This window comes from Mastigoproctus giganteus, chromosome 10 (assembly GCF_048544385.1).
Source record: "Mastigoproctus giganteus isolate SK-2022 chromosome 10, ASM4854438v1, whole genome shotgun sequence".
Taxonomy (NCBI): domain Eukaryota; kingdom Metazoa; phylum Arthropoda; class Arachnida; order Uropygi; family Thelyphonidae; genus Mastigoproctus; species Mastigoproctus giganteus.
In genome coordinates, this window is record NC_143584.1 from 127,533,102 (window position 1) to 127,551,830 (window position 18,729).

Consider the following 18,729-nt stretch of genomic DNA (forward strand, 5'->3'; position numbering starts at 1 on the left):
AAATATAATAGCAAGAAGGCAAAACGAGTCTCTCCCTTCTGTTCTTACTGCTGCCAGTTAATAGTGGGCATGCAAGTCAGACGTGCTTATTTAATGAGCAACTCACCAAATCCGTGCTCGTTAAATGTTTCTTAAGACAATGCTGAATCGTAAAACAAAGAGATCTTATCTTCTGCGGAAAGGGGTGGTAGTAGCTACGGAATATGAGTAAGCATTCCAAAAGTTTTCTTATTCATTAAGAAATGTATTTTCTTTTAAGTTTGTTGCTTTTGTATTAATTATTATTATTCCTATGTTTAGACATCCCAGGAATGCTGTGTTCCGGATGTCAGCTGCTGACCTCTAGCGGATGCCTCTCGAAAGGAAAAAGAGTCCATTGTCCAAGTGGTAAGTTCATTATAAACATTGTGTCGCAGTGTTTGTAGTTGGATTCAGTTCACGTTTAGTTTGTGGCGTAAAAATTCTAAGGTGGGGCATTATCAAGAGGATTATTTTGACATACATTACGCAGTGGATAAATATTAAAACATGCAGTGAATCCAGATAATTAAGATCAGTGGTGAATAAGAAAAACATAAACATAGAGGAAAGAATTAAGATATATTACGACAAAACTCCAGAGAAAGCTCAATTTCATCGAAGCCATGCATTTGCTTTTTACTTGGTGTTTTCCTTTCAAAGGCTCAGAATTTTAAAGTCATTTCCGTACAATTTCCACAAGCCGGAAATGTACCAGTGTCCTCAACTTATGAAAAATATCCACATCAAGTGCTTGTCACGTTGCCTCCATGTGTTTGTTTTAGAAGCACAGAGTCAGTCACACACACAGTGACTTTAATATCTTTGATCGATCTTTTCATTCCCGAATCCGTAGTAACTTTAAATTCCAATATCGTAGTCACTTAAGTAATATAGCGAATTAATGGTTGAAAATCAGGATTGTATCGAAATTAATATCCAGGCATTTATTATAACTGCCGCTAATTTGCATTCCAATCTTCACAACAGGCCCGGTGTTAATGAACAATTTACACCACCACTCCAAACTAATGCTGGAATCCAGTTTGGTAAAATATCGGTTCTCAATCATTGAGTATTTTCACAGCATTATGGTGGCACTTCAACTATTGAATAATTTTACCTGTCAGTGACATGTCCGTCCTGAAGAATCGTTTTTTTTTCTTTGTTTTCGGGTTACGTATGGTTATGTAACCTCTTTGCATTTTAGCTCAAATGTCTGCGCAGGCCCGTTGGTCCAAATAATTAAAGTGACCATAAAAAAGAGAAAAATGACGCAAAGATATCCGTGGGAAAAATATAAAGACATAATAAATAGGTTTCATAAGATAATAAAAAGAAACAGCATTCTGGATATTAAACAGGAAATGAAAGAGAGAATGAAGCAACAAAAAAAAAAAACCTCTCATAGTTACGATATCCTCAATGATTTCATAATGAGGGAGACGATGGAGGAAAAGTGTGGGCATCACGAACTAAAGCGTGTATCGTAGGAATTATCTGAAAGTTAATCAAGCAAGCAATCAAAGGAAGTTCATGAGAAGAGCGTGAACCCATCCTAAATCTTTGGTACTGTTTCCGGCGAGAGGTCCATGGGAAGGGCGACTCAAGGAGACGCTAATTATCTTAGTAGCCATTACCCAACAATTATGTACGCAAAGAAACCTTAGCTTTAATAGATTTCTGCCTCATCCAGAAGACAGTAAAAACAATACACGAACGAGTCATTTCCAGCCCACCCTGCTACGAATTACATAATTTCTGTAATATTTGATGTCGTCATACGGCTTCCATTCATGTAACCACTCTGATCGCGCCATTGAACCTAATTCTAATGCATAGGAAAAGAAAATAATGATATAGAAGCGGTATTGAACGAGGGTTTAAAAGTTAATAACACGTAAAGGGCGTTTATTAAAGTATGGTCGTTTGTGAATGTGGTAAATCTACTTTTAGTATATTGTTATTATAATATAATGATGATAATAATTCAATTGAAGCTTTTAGTTAGCCGGTTTGAAGTGATATAAATATTGTGAACCGTCAAATGATGAAATATCTTCTTTAAAAAAGTAATGGATGATTAAAAACCAGCCAGAGCTTCGAAAATATGCAAAATACTTTTTAAAAATCAAACTCGACCTTATCCTGAAAGACCATTCTATAGATTGCGCGTTTCACTTGCTAGAATAAGCGTCTCTTCTCCTCCTCTCCTTCCATTTCTTGGAAGTGCTTTGAGCCGAGTCTGTTGAAGTAACTGACGATTATCTCTTTCCATTTAGCAAGGAGTGTCACACAGTGGCTATTCTTCAGCTGTATGGTAAGAGATTTCGTTACGGGAGCAGTGAGATATCCAGTGTAGTGTATAATTTTATTAAGACTCCATTATTTTCAAAACTCCTCGTCCATTCTTAATAAAACTCTGAATATCATTAAAACTATTAATATGCTTTGTAAACTGATGGTTCGACTTGGAGGTTGGGCTGTTCTGTTCCTTTTGTTGGATTTTGTAGATGGCGATTGTTTCCAGTGAAATAGTACAATAAGATTCAGACCAAAGGAAACTGATAATATATTTCATAAGGCAGCGCAGTCTTTTAAGGTGTAGCATTAATAAATGACATAAAATCATTAGAAAAATAGAAAATTTTACTAGTATTTTCTTAAATAATTTCACAACGTCATTTATTGAAGAACAACTTGACAGTATAATTTCTAGATTATATTTGGAATACAATTACCTGTATGGCGGCACCTGAACGCTTATTCAACTCCACCAGTATCATCTGTGTTGATAGAAAACCCCGTAAAGTGCGAAGCCTGGAGAATGCTTTAAACTGTTCATTTAGAAATCAGGAAGTGACAAACACCAGGTGAGCCACTCCTTTTCCATCTTGCCACGAGAAGGCGAGCATATTTATTCATACGGTTTAAAAATCAACAAATAATCCCGCCTCACTAAACGAACGCGCCTAAAAATATTTCTTATCTATGGTAGGGCCAGCAGATCTCATGCCACTAGGAGCTCTATCTAGTGGCATCAGCAAAACTGGAACCAGTAGTCCCACCCCTAAAGGACCAGCGAAGAAAAATAAAAGAAAAAAAAAAGTAGTTGAAAAATCAATAATAATATAGCAGGTAGCGTTGAGCAATACAGCATTAAGTCCAACAAAGTCCAATTATTTGGTTGTGCGTTTAAATTGTGTCAAATCAAGGTCCAAGAACAATAGTTGTACAGGTGTCATGGTATGAGAGCCAGCAATAGCAAATTCATCTGGTTAATTACAGAAACAAAGATTCACTGTAGTTAGATCTCATTAGCTGTAGACGAGGAAACAATGGGTGGTAAAGTCACTGTAAGAGAAGATAACACAAGGATTTTCTTCTAGTAAAGACGTTTAAATAAATATCTTAAATATCTTCTAGTAAACAATTGGCAAAAGCTTGTAATTGCTAGAATCATTACGGTTTGCTAAAAGCATTGTTTCCTGTCCAGGAGCAAGGATCGTGGAGAAACAGAAAAGTTGATCTGAAGTCATCGTAGAAAGAAGCGTTGTCGCGGAATCTCAGTCCACTCTTCCTGGAAATCGCAAAAACATTTGTTAGAAGAAACCACTGAAACCCAAAATTTTTTGTAATTCTTGTCTCGTAGTCTGAACCAGCGGTTCTTACCTCACCTACGAGAGAGAACTGATATTGTTCATTCATTTGATTCAACCCCTCAGTTCTTTATACGCTCCAATCGGATTTCTCTCTTAGATGTCTATTTATACAACGCAATCCACAACACCTAAGAATTCTTCATATGTGCCGTTCTTCGATTTGCATCACTGATCTGATTGCCCTTCTTTTTGTGAACCCTCTCCAGAAGTTCAACGTCTTTTAGATGCAGTCTCAAACCAGAATGCAATATTCTAAATGCACTCTTAACCATCTTTTATAGAGAGATAATGACTTCGTTCTCTCTACTAGCAAAGGTTCTATAAATCGTGGACCGAACACCCTGCGCCTTTCGCAGCCACCTGTTTGTACTGCAATTAAAATTTCGTGTTAGATTGAATCGTAACACCTAAGTATCGAAGATTTCTGTTCTCGAAATGCATTAACCATCCCCAGGCGTTCTCATAACCGTAGTATTGTCTATAGAAGTGCATTATGTCTGTAGAAGTGCGTGCGCTCAGGGGCTGTTGTACATCTTGTGCGGAAAGATTAATCCTTGAAGCAGTTTCTAAATCAAAATATCACGGGATATGCGTACTTCTTTTACTTAAGCAAAGATGATTACAATGGGTTTACTGTAGTCCATATACGAAACTTTAATTCAATGCCTTTATCTATAATTAATTAAAATCTGAAATGAGCATTTTCTGTCAATTTTTTTTTATCCGTTGCTATTTTGAATATCTCAAAATGGCAATAAAAAAACTGATTTGTATTTCCTTTGTGTAAAGAAAACATTATCAAGTAATCTTCTTTTTTTTTCTTTTTTTTTTTTGCGCGTGCATCTCGTTCCAGCATTTCCCTGACACGCATTCCAGCAGTAAATAGTGGCCATAAATTGGAAGTCCCCCCTCCTCATGCCGGGCGTGGCATGCTATGTTAAATGCACCGCTGGATGCAACGGTCCATGTTAAATTGTGTGACACAAGGTAAAATCTCGAAATAAGGGGTTTCGTGTTTTAAGTCAAACGACTCTGAGGCATAATTGGGTGCTGGTAAAACAGCATCAGGAATACATGGCACGTTACAAAAAGCTTTTGAAGGTTATCAGAAGTACCAACGTTCAGGCGGTGCTTTTGGAAAAGCACTACCGGTTATCAAAATGTTTATCAAAGAAAAATCTTTTTATCGTATGCATGTCTTTCTTTGTTCTTGATAATTTTCGATGAATGGGATGCTCAGCTAGTTCTTTTAGTGCTTTCATCCAGGTGGGCAAGACATCGATCGCAATTCTCTTACCCCAGAACGATTTCAACCAGACCCATGGTATCCAGTTGCAAAACTGGGCAAAATAAATCGTCAACACTCCTTGTGTGGATAGTTGAGTCGCACAAGGTTGATATCCTAATGTGATAACTCACATTAGTTAAAACTCCGTCCACAGCAATTATAAAAACTGGCAGTGTGATGTCCTCCTAAATTAAGTGAAAATACAAGTGGACCATGGACTTGCGACAAACGGAAGTAGATCCCATTACAAGTGTATAAAAATCTACATAGTTTTGTCTTTTATATGAGTGTTTATATTCCCGGGTTGGGAAAAAAAAGAGAATAACTCACTCCCACTGCCATACATAAGACTACGATGTTCTAACACTAAGATGTTCAGCCTTTAGCTGTGTTTTCATCTTAATAATTATTCCAACTCTGTAGCTGCCCTCTGTTTTAATATATTCCACTGTCTTTCTGTTATTCGTGTGCTATTGTTAATCTCTTTGGCATTCAACGCTCCCTTACTAGCACGAAATTAGGTATCGTGCACTTATATTAAACAGGAAGTGATTCGTGTAGAATTCATATCAAACCTCGTGGAAATTCTGCTTGCCTTCGTGTCGACATTCGGCAATGTTGTCTGAAAGGGTGAGAAGCCGTGACACTTGTATTTGTTTTAATGGTACAGGTCATCAGAGGCAGAGATTTGCGCCTCAGTAGAAACTGAATGCTGTCAGGAAACCAGTTTCGCTATTAGCAATTTCACACTTAATATTCAACTTTGAAACCACTCGAGAAACCTTTCTTAATTAGGTCTTAGTTCAACATTTTAACGCATATGAAACAAAGTCATAGGATATGAGTTTCAATTACGATGGAAACCATTAAAGAAGTCGAATTTCTCTTTGCCAATATCACACGGGTATTGATGACAGAAGAAAGACAAATATTTCCTCTTCGAACGAAAGACAAAGTTAATTTCCTCTTAAGAAGTGGATTTGTGGCCATGCTTTTTTAAGTTTCTGGAACATGCAGGTCCAAGAATTTATTGATGCCCCACCAATGTTTAACGAATACATACACAATTGAAATTGAAGCAATCTTACGCTTACTTAAGCTTATGTGTATCCCTAACTGCCAGCGTTACAGGTTTCTCGCTAATTATAATTTTGCAACATAAAAAGGAAATCAATAAATTTTCTGTCTGCTAGCTTGCTGAGCCAGGATACCTGTTTATACGAATATTTAGCCAGGTGTGTCATACTAGCGGATCTCGCGCTCTGTGCAGCCCTGAAATGTTTGTTACGTGGCCCAAGTGTTGATAATTTTTATAGACTCGTAGTGTTAAATCTATATGAAAGTATGGGCTAATGGTGATGTTTCGTGGAAGTACATTGCATTTTATAAAATTTCAATGAAATTTATAAATTATACTAATGCCCATAAATTTTCCAATGAGGATGTCGTGTTTTTATGTATATGGGCGTGAAGATATTTAGTAGACTACTTATTTTAGTAATACCATGGCAAACTATTGTTTGGTCCTAAGTCCTTGGTACTTAGAACCAAAACGTGGGGGCTGACTTTGTACGATAGATTGTTAACACGACCTTTGTCAGCACCATTTCCACAGTCTCTCCCCCCCACGAGGGGGAGACTGTGGTATTCACAAGTACTAGATTATAAATCTGGTGGTTGCGAATAAACGTTCCTCGTCCTAGAGAAAAAAAAATGGCCACTCTATCGAAGTTATTGACCAGAAGAGTTGACATTTCCAACATATATGAAATTTGTTACAGGTCCCAGATCCCGTCACAGAATTAGCCAGAATTCTCAGTTTCCGTTAAGAATGAAACTCCACAACCGTTCCTTCCTGAACAATATATTTCCAGCAAGCACCTTAAAATATTTTAATAAACCTGAAATTGACCGGTTCAAAGTAACCGAAAACAAGACATACAAAAAAGCAATCCGGGAGAACCGTTATCGCAGCCTTGAGTGAGTCACGCCTAAACCCCTTGAAGATATCTAGTAAGAAAAAATCAACTGTGTATTTTTCACTTGATCCAAGGAACCAGTGAAATCTCCTATCTAAAGTCCAGTCTATCCAATTCCTTATATTTATGTAAATGTCAAATAACAGTTGTACATATTTCTGTAGATCAATAATGTCATTTTATATTTTATTGTAATTATTTTCTGCAGGTACTCATTTTGCATCGTTCTAGCTTGCATGCTGTTCAGGGGGTAATTGTAAAAAGCAATAAACTAACTAACTAACTAACTAATTAAATAAATAAATAAGATGTCTTTGCTAGAGCCTGATGGTCATCCGGTGGTACGTACTCCTGGTCTTTTGCGAAAAACTTTTGGAGAGATAGATGGAAATATTGAAGTAGATAGTTTTCTTTTCTTTTCAATTGTATGCTTGTCATTTTCCATGTAAATATTTTTTAAGATTTTTACGAAAAAGCATGGCTGGTAGAATACAAAAACGGACTCGTGCCTTGAGTCACATTTTCCACTAACTTTGGCTTGCAAAAGTAAACAAATGCCAATTTCCGCAGTCAATTTCCAATTCCCGCCATAAAAATTATACGTACTAAGATTGTAAAATAAACGATCATTTTCTAAAAAGTTCAAGATGTTGGTATCTTTTAGTAATGTAGTGTACTTCTCTTCTCAAAGAAGTCCATTGAATCGTAAATGTATTGATGAGAACATATTGTCGATTGACCACATTGTAAGAATCGGGGATCAAAGCTCATTCCCAACTTGTAATCTGATTCTTCAGGACCTGTGTTGGGCTACTTAAATAGTTGTGACTTAGATGGTCTCAGGTGGAGATGGGTGTTTAATCATCATCGTCATGCAAACGGGATGAAGGAAAAAAAAATGTTTGATGTTCTCATTTAATTTCGAAATGCATTCTTCTCTCCTCTCAAATTTGGCTATAAGTAACCGGCCTCCGTAGCCGAGTGGTCAGGAGCGCACTAGCACACGCTCTTCGAGTAGACCGGGATTCAAGTCCCTGACTGTTGAGTACGGTCCATTTGCCAACCCGCGCTGGATCAGCGTGGCAGATTATGGTCCATTTCCCTCAACGTGAATTGTTGAGGAGGCTTCCATCCTGCAGTGGATTGATAATGGCTGCAGTTTATTTTTATTTTTTTAACCAGTGCTAGATGCCATAGCCTTAATTTAATCATTAACCTGTCACTTTTAATTTATCAATAGATTCCGTTTCAGGAACCTTGGAAGTATGATAATTCCTCTTATCCACAGTTTTCTTTTGATATTGCGCTCAATTTGAAATATATTAATAACCGCGCTAAAGTTTTATTGGCAAATTTTACAAAGTAATACTTCTGAAATAAATTTAACCCAACTTTAAAGAAAGGGTGACCATAATAAAATATTTTATGGATATCTGATATTACCCACTAATGTATTATCAATTCCGGTTTGAGTGGAGTTTATGAAAAGCACACAAAAGGATCACAATGACTTAAAGCGAAAGCTGGCTTCCATTCTGAATAACCCAGCTATATTGAAATGGCTTTAGAAGTGGGTTCGCAAACCTTTTTATAGGCGTAATGAATTCTCCTTCGATCTCGAATGTCATCTCCTGGCGTGTACACCGGATTGAAACTTGACAATCCTCGACACTAATCTCTAGATCAGGGCTCGAAGTGAAAAATTTTATAGAACTTAACGCTCTTCAAGATAACAGAACCGAAGGCAGTTAAATGCTTATAGGTAACATTGTTGATGCAGATGACTAACAGGAACGGCGTTCCGTCCCTCCATTCCAGCCTTGCCCTAAATTCCAGTCGGTTGATAAAGGATTTTGCAAATTTTGTGGTTCACACAATAAAGTAGCTGTTGGTATGAATATCTTGTAGATTATTAAAAAAACAAAAAGCAACAGAGAAATTTTAAACTCAATTAAACTAATAAGTCAAGCAACACGTCGCTAATTTCGAGCCAAACTCAGACTAATAGTTTCTTAGCTCAGTTTACCACTTATCGACTTAATTATGCTGTCATGCATTTAAATATTGCTGCGCAGACTCTATTTTGAACTTAAAGTGAAGCTTAATTACTGTTTAATTGGAAGAGGTATCCTCTAACTTTTTCGTTAGTGTATACAGCACTGTATACTGGTACACTAAATATCTCCAGCTGTCTGTATAGCTGGAGAGGTCAATTTATCTCCGATAAATAAATTGATTTTTATTAAACTGCATTTTTACGTTCCCTTATGGATTTAATATTTCCCCTCTCTTCCCCCCCATTTTTGAGGCAAGCCATTTATTATCGTAATGGCGCTATTGTCACGCTGTTGAAGCCTGATGAAGAAGACCTGTGGGTGGGTCATCGGTGTGCTTTACACAACGTCAAACCCGCCTAAACTTTTCTTTTTCTTTCTTTCTCTAAGTCACCTTCAACCCCGAAAGAGGTGTGTAGAAGTCACGCCATATCGTACATCAAATTCAGGTTCCTTAAAGGTGGTCCTGAAGTCTTCCGTTACTGTCCAATAATGCACGACACGGTTCGGTGTTAATATATTCAGACCTTTCTGGCTGGGGGAGAGAAAAGGGGGGGCTACCTTAACGCAGTTTCGGTGCCAGTGGGGATGAATGGCTTTGTTCTGCTTCCGTAAAGTTTAGCAATGACATCCTGACTAACTACTACTGCAATTATTCGCAGAAAACTTTAAAAAAAAAAAAGAACTTTGAAAGTACCATGACCAAAAACATGTTCTTGGTTGAGGGGAGGGGAAAGAAAGGAAGATATTACGTGTATCTTGGAACTATAATTTAAATGGATTGGGATGTAATTTAAAACCGAATTGGTGTGGGTTTCTGCACTATACAAACCATTCGAACAAAGACATTGGCTTGAAGAATGATCTTGGTGGCGCTATAACGCACGCTCAATGGTATTGGTTGGTATAACAATGCAAATCTCTTAGACAACGTGATGTCAAGTAGTTCTCCTTCCCCCACCACCTATTGCCTCCACCTCTGTTCTTATTATTTATCCTTCTGGTCCCCAATTCCACTAATTACTTTTCCACCAGATGCATGACTCTAATTGCACGTGTCTCGCCATCTGTGTCGTCCATATTTCTGTCGTTTCCTGTCGTCAGACAATGGGCTTGTGGAAAGTAAGCCATGGAAGAAAGAGGATCACGTAAACAGCGCTCCGGGTGAAGGAAGTTGTTGCCGAATACAAGTCTGCGTTCCCTTATGCTCCCCCTCCCCTTTCCGAAACAACACTGGCAACTAATTCTCACTTGTCGCCCAAGCGTTTTAATACACCCTCGTCGGCAGTGTCTTTAACGTTTAATTTTATATGATTTTTCCACTCCGACGGCGACCGACGATGAAGCAGAGGGATGGAGGAGGGGGGGCGGTGAACACTAGTAGAGGGAGTTGGCACGGACGACCGGTAAACTCGCCGAACAACTCTTTTAACCTTAGCCGCTCCTCCGAAACCTCGCAAAACGTCGCACCGAGTTCGGGAAGGGGTTGAAGAAAGCAGGGGGAAGAGGGGGGCGAGATAGAATGCATCCAGCGACCCTCCACAAAAGACAAATAATAAGATGATAATGGGAGGCTCCCATCGCGCGTGCCCGGCAGCTTTATGGAGATCTGGTTGGTGGGGGAGGTTAGCGAACTTCTAAGGACCGGTCGGTGGACTGGATGGAAAGTTTATTTTGAAAGGCGTGGGATGGACTCCGGAGATGTTTAGCGATGGAAAGGTCAGCTTCGACGTCGTGAAGGTCAAAATTGCTGGATGAGCCCCTCCTTAGAGAAGAGATTATTCATGGAATTAGTACTGTAGTTGCTTTGTTTCTTTATCTGCAAGAGGGGGAACAGTAGCTCCACCTGGAGGATACAGAGAGGTTATTAATCATCAACTACTGGATAATCAGAAATTGCACATTAAATCGCTGGCACCGAAGCAAAGTTCCCCCTGACAGGGTGCATATAAGACTAGTGGAACAAACATACAAGGTCTGTCACACAGATAAAATGGTGATTTGAACATTGACAGACTACATTAAGGGAAGCCAACCAAAGCACTCATGGGAAAATTTTACCACGACACTTTAAATTAATGGATCTTCTCTTAACAAATTAAATTCAGAAAGCGTGGTAATTTTTAACTCGCATCTTCATTTATAAAGGTGAATATTTATGATACATTTTTTTTCTAATCGATACTGGAGGGTTTCGTAGCCTGTGTTTCGCTAACAGCAGTAACAATCCAATTTTTCTACGGCATTCAGCAGCAGGTATCTCTAGGATTTTACTACAGTTACTGAAGCAGAAATGCTGTATTGGAAGCACGGTGGGTCGCACCACGGGTTCCAAATGTGTTATCTCTTATCTCTTAGAAGAAGTGCGTGGCGTCACTAGCAATCGTTCTTATTTTTTTAGTACAACAGTTCCCTCAATCACCAAGTCCACAAGCTACCTAACCGCGTTAGAATATCAGAATTGCCAGGAGCTGAGGGATTTTCCCATGTAATATATTGTATATGTGAGTTGTCAGTTTCTCACGAGCAATGACACAAATAGTATAGAACAAAGTCATTTATTATACAAAACTACTTAGTTTATACATAATTGGTATTCATTTAATCTGTTAATACATGCTGTCATTCCCAAAAATTTCTCTCAATTAGCAATATCAATTCGCTCTACAGATGCAAACACTAAACTAGTTCAGTCTTAATCCTTCCTTACGTTTCTCTTAATCAGCACTATCAATTCTCTTCACAACAGCAATCCATAAGCTAACTTAATACTAACAGTTCCATTTATCTCTGTTAATTTAGCAATATCAATTCTCTTTATAACTTCAACCAATAAACCAACTCAATGCTAAACATTACCTTATATTTCTCGTAATTTCTTCAACTTTACTCTAAAATAATCTACAATTTTATCTAACCACCCTTTCCAATACACAGTTCAGAGGACTTGTGTTCCATCTCTTACGTCACTTCAAGAGTTCACACTCTGTGGTCCGCGGACCACAGAGTAACGCAGAACTGCGCTGTGTAACGCAGTTCTTCCAACTCTGTAGCAATGTCTGGATTCCTAGAGAAGAGTCTTGTGGCTGATGTTGAAGCCACTCATGTATCTCCATATTGACTTCTTCAAATTACGAGAAGTATTGTCCTCTTGGTGCATCTCTTAATGGCCAAAAAAAAAAGTTGATAATCATATGGAGCTAAGCCGGAAAGAAGGGCGCCATCGTTTTGCTGGCACTCATCTGATGCTACTGTCCCGACTTTCTTTAGTTGAAGGAAGAACTGACAAGCAACTGGCTTCTCAACTACTAATCACTAAACTTCTGATGTAATGACAACATAATTCATTTCTGTGTGGGTCACTGATTTTGCGGTCCCCCCTGACCTTGCGATTTGCTTTCTGGTGTTTAATACTTCACTTGGAATTCATCGCAGATCATTGTGTGTTTAAGAAGGCGTCGCCTTTACGATCATGACGTCCAAGAAGCAGGGATGACACATCAAATCATCGTCGTTCCTTCAGTTCTGGTAATCTTCAGTAGTGATGCGACGGATTCTTCGTATGACTTTTGGTGTCACGACACTTTTGTCCGTGATAGAGGAGAAAGAGAATAATACGTAACCCTTTCAATGCCATTCTTAAACTTACTCGCTGTTGACCGATGTAATTCACATAATAATGTACCTACTCTCGAAGAAACTGTCCTGTAAATAACCGTCAACAACTGACTTCTAAACTAATTGCTAAATTTCTAATCTAATGACAACATAATCCTTGAAAGACCAGTGGAATCCTCCACAGCGTATTTTCACCATGAACTTGATTTTAGAGTCATTTGGTCCAAGGATACCTGTTATCCAAATGGAACATTCTATTGAAAACACACCGAATAAAACATTGGTGGTAGAGGAGATACGCATCAATGAATTTCCTGAATTGTTCCAAACAACACGCTTTATGGTGCTCACACAGGACAATGAACAACTGGCAGTTAACAATTCAGAGGCCAGCACTGCATTTTTAATGTTCGTTTATCTAACAACACACCAGCGGCTCTTTGAAAACTAACATTCAGTAAGTTCACTAAATTGTTTCTGAGGGGTCACACGAAGTTATTTGCTACTTTTTCTTTTTGTCTTTCTCCATTAACTTTTGTCTTGTCGTCGGACTAAGGAAAAGGTGACCTGTATCATTGCCAATTGCTTCTAGCGCTGATCGGTTGTCGCTTTCCAATAGAAATTGATATGATACCTTCATATCCACACACTTTTGTTTTCATCTCTGATGCATTTAACGTTGCGTCAAGGATGGAAACATAAGATTCGTTAATTAAATGTGAGTATTCAATTTTGAGGCGTTCCCCCGAATAAGGCAGTTTTTTTTTTTTTTTTTTTTGGACAGGGTAATCAAGTAGGGATGTAATGTTTAACGGATTTGCATGTAGTATTGTGCTTATGCATTGAAAAACAGGATGCGACATGGTAATCATAAAGATGGATGTTATAAGAGATCAAATGTAATTGGATGCTGTTAAACCCGCATTCTCTCTACAAGAACTGTTCGTTAATTGGCAAACAAAGTCAGCTGGCAAGGTAGGGAAAGACTGAAGTCAAAAGTTTCTACATCTGTAGGGGGTGGGAGAGTGATAAAGACGCTGGTTGACAGCATTGAAGACTGCATCGCGCACAAAGAACGTCAAAGGAGCAAATTTTCTCTCTGTGCTAGCAGATGTATAAATGTCAAGTAGGTTCCATACTCGTTCGCAACCTATCACGTGTACTCTTAAAAATGAAAGCAGGTGTTGCCTCCGCGTTCTCTCCCTGTCTTGCTGAGAATCTAATGGTCATTACACTTTCATTGGGGGAAACAGAAAGGAAAAAAAAATCCATTTTCTTCAAACAAAAATGTGACAGCTGAACCATCCTGCTTTGCTACCACTCAGGCCTTGTTTTGGCAGCTGTTCTAGCGCAAAGAATCAAACCAGTTCTGCCATCCAATTTCCAACCTTTGTAAACATATATGCGTCCACACTATTATTCAAGACGTTCCACACACACACACACACACACACACTGCGAAGTGAATCAGGAGAAAATGAAAGCGAGAGAACAACTGATAGCTGTCCATTATGTAAAAGCGTAAAATGATTCGGCATAAAGACACGAGCGATATTTTTCAAAAAATAGAAAACTGAAGGGATGAAACGTTGTTTGAGCACTTGCAACAGTTTGATTACATTGTTTACATCGATGAATAATATTAAAATGAATGCACGATGGTGTCATGTTGACGATGAAAACAGTAAACAAGAGAAGAGCACGTTTGTCCGTAAGTGGGCTTTTCGAAGTGATCAGGCACTGGAAGGAATGTGGAGCACGTGGGGTCTAATCTCTGTTCAGCAGGGCAACCGAAGGCGATTAGAAACAGTTTTTGGTATATTTTGTCAAATGCTTAATCTTCTTCATCCCTCCTCCATATATATATATATGTGCTCATGAATCCGTGCATGTTTCGGGTTTTCTTCCATCATTTTTATTCTATTTGAACGATTTTTAAATGATCTTATTGGACAGCACCACACGTATAGTTTCACGTTAAATTTCGAATCAAAATTAAAGTTATATATATATATATATATATATATATATATATATATATAAAACTTATATATAATATATATATATATATATATATATATATATATATATATATATAATACTGTATAATAAAAAAGAAAAGTTCTGCTTATATTCTGGCAAACCACTAAGTCGATTGGGCGCCTCCGTGGGCAGGAGCAGCAGTGCGTAGCACACGCTTCTTGATTAGACCGGGGTTCGAGCCCGTGCCCACCAAATACGGAGGATGTGGAAAGGTCAGGGAATGACCACCGCATATCCCGGAGCAATATGGCCTTAGTTGCTAATGCTCCTAAAAACCAAACAACAAACAAACTAATTCGATTGAGTTGTAGGTGCTCTCGAACTAAAAAGGAAATCTAAAAATAAATGAAGGATAAGGACGCCATTTTGAAATCTTTCCTAGGAATATGAAATCGGGTTAATTAAAGCTGATTCGGAAATCACATTCCGCTACTTAAAAAGTAAACCGCTAATTGAAATTTTGTTTTATTTATACCAGGTAACGATAGGTGGCGTGCACATGAATTTCATTATAGGTTACAAATGATAAGAACCTTTCGTGAGCTTCTTAACAGAAGCTATACAGGGCATGATTACTATCATCTACACTTTTCTTCATTTGGTAATAAGTGATGTTTGATAACGCCCGATGGATGCTGTTGACCTTCGATAGTTAACACAGAGTTTTATCAAAGATATCTTTCCAAAAATATAGGTTAAACCCTCCTGCCAAATTACTGAGGTTTGGGGGGGGGGGGGAATAGCGTTCGAATTCCATTCACTTCAACCTAACTCCCAAGTTTCGGGGGAAGGGGGATGAGGAAATGGCTGTAATCAGCGGGTTTCGAAAATACCTCGTGTCATCCGGGATCTTAAATGACACTTAAGTTGGTGGCGCTACTGACAGTCGGAGCTCAAAGTCGGAGTTGCCAAACACCTCAGTCCCACGGTTAGCACATAATTGGAGCTCGTCACTCTCTTTGGAGAACCACGCCCGACAGAAGGTAGTCCTCTTTCTCTCTCTCCACCCGGACCTCATGAGGTTCTAATTCTGGTGCAGACAAGACGTTCGGATGACAGTGCGAGAGTAATTTACACCTATCGCGCTCGTGCGCCGTGCTTCCGTAAGTTTAAGAACTCCGGCACCTGCGTTCCTGTCAAGTATACCTTTTTGGAGAGCGAGTGAGTGAATTCGCCTTCTTGATGGGAATGTAATTGTCTGTTTATACAAGTAGAACTCATTGAAGATCGGGTCTGTATGTCTACATTGAGGGAGGTACTAACACCAGTGGCTTTTTATATCTCCTTCTTTTGTGTAAGTAAAATAACTACAATGCTGTTATGTCCTCTTTCTCTTTTATCTAAATAAAGGAAGGCTAAAGTATCGACAATTACCTCCTACTGGTATCCGCATCTTTCCAACTCTCAGTGAGTCAAATTCCAGTCTTAAAGAAGGAAAGATTTACAAAAACCCACCATCTTTGCTGCTACTCATTCATTATGTTGGTGGCTGTCTATCAATTTCTACTTTTTAGTTTCTTCCTTAACTTCCTTCTCACACAGAATGAGAGGGAATTTCTATCTTAATAAAAGAATAGTTCCTAATCAATGTGAAAGCATGATCTCTTTGGTCTTTACGAGACCACTCTGGGATCTTTTCCTCATCCAATTATGACTGACAGCACAACTGTTCCTTAGAATTGAGAAAACAGCCAACAATGCGATTTAAAGATAAAGATTTAAAATTGAGGATTTAAAGGAAATTTCAGCTTAAGTAAACGTATTTAATAGCCAAAACCTCATATTCGGTAACATATGCAGGAGAGAATGAATAAAACTACGCCTCAGTGTTTTAGTGCAGTGGTTCCTAAACTACTGAGATCTATGGACCCCTTAAAAAATGAAAAAAAGTTTACGAACCCCTTCAATAATTACTGGTCAACAAAAAAGATTTTTTGAATTTGTTTCCTTTCTTAAAATAGGCAAACTTGAAACGATATTGAAACAATCTCATATTTACATTTCTTGATACAACATAAACATCCTTTTCGCTTATCACTTGTATTCAACTTCAATGGCATTTCTTGTTAGTGTCTAACAGTAGTCAGCAACCATAGAAGCATTCCAACTACTCTGATGTCTTCTTTCCATTGCTGCAATGTCTTGGTGGAATCGCTCACCGTGCTCGTCGCTCACTGCACCACAGTTGTCAGGGAAGAAGTCCAGATGAGAATCAAGAAAGTGGATCTTCAGTGACATGTTGTAGCCTAATTGATGGTACTTTTCTAGAAGGTTGTTCACAGTCTCAACATAGTTTCCCAGGAAGCCATGCAGAAAACTTTTAAAGGCTTTCCAAGCTGCGTTCTCATTACCCTGGAGAACTCACTCAAAGTTTTCCTCCTTTAAAAGTTCACGAATATGCGAACCAAGAAAGATTCCTTCCTTAACCTTAGTATCACTCAACAGTGAAAATTGTCCTCTCAGGTACTTGAAAGCTTTTCCATCCTGGTTCATCCCCTTAACCAAGTTCTTCATGAGTCCTAGTTTGATGTGTAAAGGGGGCAGAAGGATTGTGCTGAACATTTTTCTCCGGGGCACAGATTTTCCCTTATAGGCCAGACTTTTCTCTTGTAGTGTGAGGACCTAGCTCGACTGTCCCACTCACAGGAAACAGCAGTACTTCGTGTATCCCAACTGCATGCCCAGCAGCATTGCAATCACCTTTAGGTCTCCACAGATCTGTCATTGGTGGTCTTTGTACTTCATTGCTTCCAGAATTAATTTCATATTCTCATACACTGTGCTGCCACTTTATTAGGTACACCCCTGCTGTGCACACAAATGGTGTGTCCCACAACGTTGCAAGTCACATGACCAGTTATGGATATAACTTTTCTTTGCTGCAGTGGCGCGCTCAGTCCCCGAATTTCAATCCTACTGAACGTTTTTGGGATGAGACGGAAAGGGTTGTTCGCTGCAGGCCTACACCTCCGTCGAATCTCAAGGAACTGCGTGACACAATGTCTGCATGGTACTCCATTACTGCACAACGTTTTCAGCATCTTATTCAATCCATGCCTTGACGAATTCGGGCTGTTTTGAAGGCTAAAGGGGGCTCAACACGCTACTAGGTAGGTGTACCTAATAAAGTGGCAGCACAGTGTATGTCTCCTTCATGTGGACATTTCCATTTATTTGTACACAATTATTTACAAATTAATAAATAAAATGTGGACAGAGTGCTTAGTGTCAAACGGCACCAGGGGTTTCCCCCATCTTCGCATAAAATTTGGACATGGTCATAATCTACAAATTAAAATTATTATATAAGGGCCACCCATTATTTCTAATATATACTCATATATGTATTTTGTCTGAATTGCGTGTGTTCTCCGTTCGATTTGCCTCTTTGCTGGACGAAGAAACCCCAGTTTCTGGGAAAAAACCTTGCTATCTACGCCTGAGACCGACTAACTCAGCCACGGAGTAAAAAAAACCATTAAAGTTCCTCGCGTCATCGACGGGATTCGAACCAGGGCCTTTTCCACCCGGTGTGGGGAGGACGGTGACTATAACACTGTGCTACACACGCAGACCATAAAATGTGGACATAAGATATGTTCGTGTCAGATGGCACCTGGGATTTCTCCTGGCCTAGAGGAATTGAAGGAAGAGCGTTGCCATTGTTGAGCAAAACAGCTTTTAAACTTAGCTTTGATGAGTCTGTGAATAGCCTCCATTCCTATGGGTTGTGCCACATTCAAAGCTGTCATCAAACCATTGACATCACAGTAGGCAACAACGTTGTTTTCACTTTTAAAATATGGAGTCAAAGTATTCTGCCTGCTCCTGTACACGGACACCTTGACATTTGGTTGCAGAAGATTCCACTGTTGGAGCCTTGATCCCAGAAGCTCTGCTTTTTCTTTAGATAGATCTAGGTCTCGAATTAATCACTTAGTTCACCTTGAGTGATTCTGTGTGGCTTACTCGACGACTCAGATTCTGGCACAAAAGCAGGATCCTGTGATGTTGAAGGCCCAGGTTTGACCATTCCTTACTGTCCATCTTCATCAGCTCCAAAGTGT

The 18,729-nt window shown here is 38.9% G+C and overlaps 1 protein-coding gene across 1 annotated transcript in view; it reads left to right on the forward strand.

Moving 5' to 3' along the window:
• The window catches only part of LOC150079281 (zinc finger protein castor homolog 1-like), a 448,513-nt gene that overhangs the window by 105,809 nt on the left and 323,975 nt on the right, over positions 1 to 18,729 (forward strand). Inside the window, exon 2 of the mRNA XM_090383869.1 lies at positions 301 to 387. The gene's annotated coding sequence lies outside the window, so the exon portion shown is untranslated. The remainder of the gene's footprint in view (positions 1 to 300; positions 388 to 18,729) is intronic.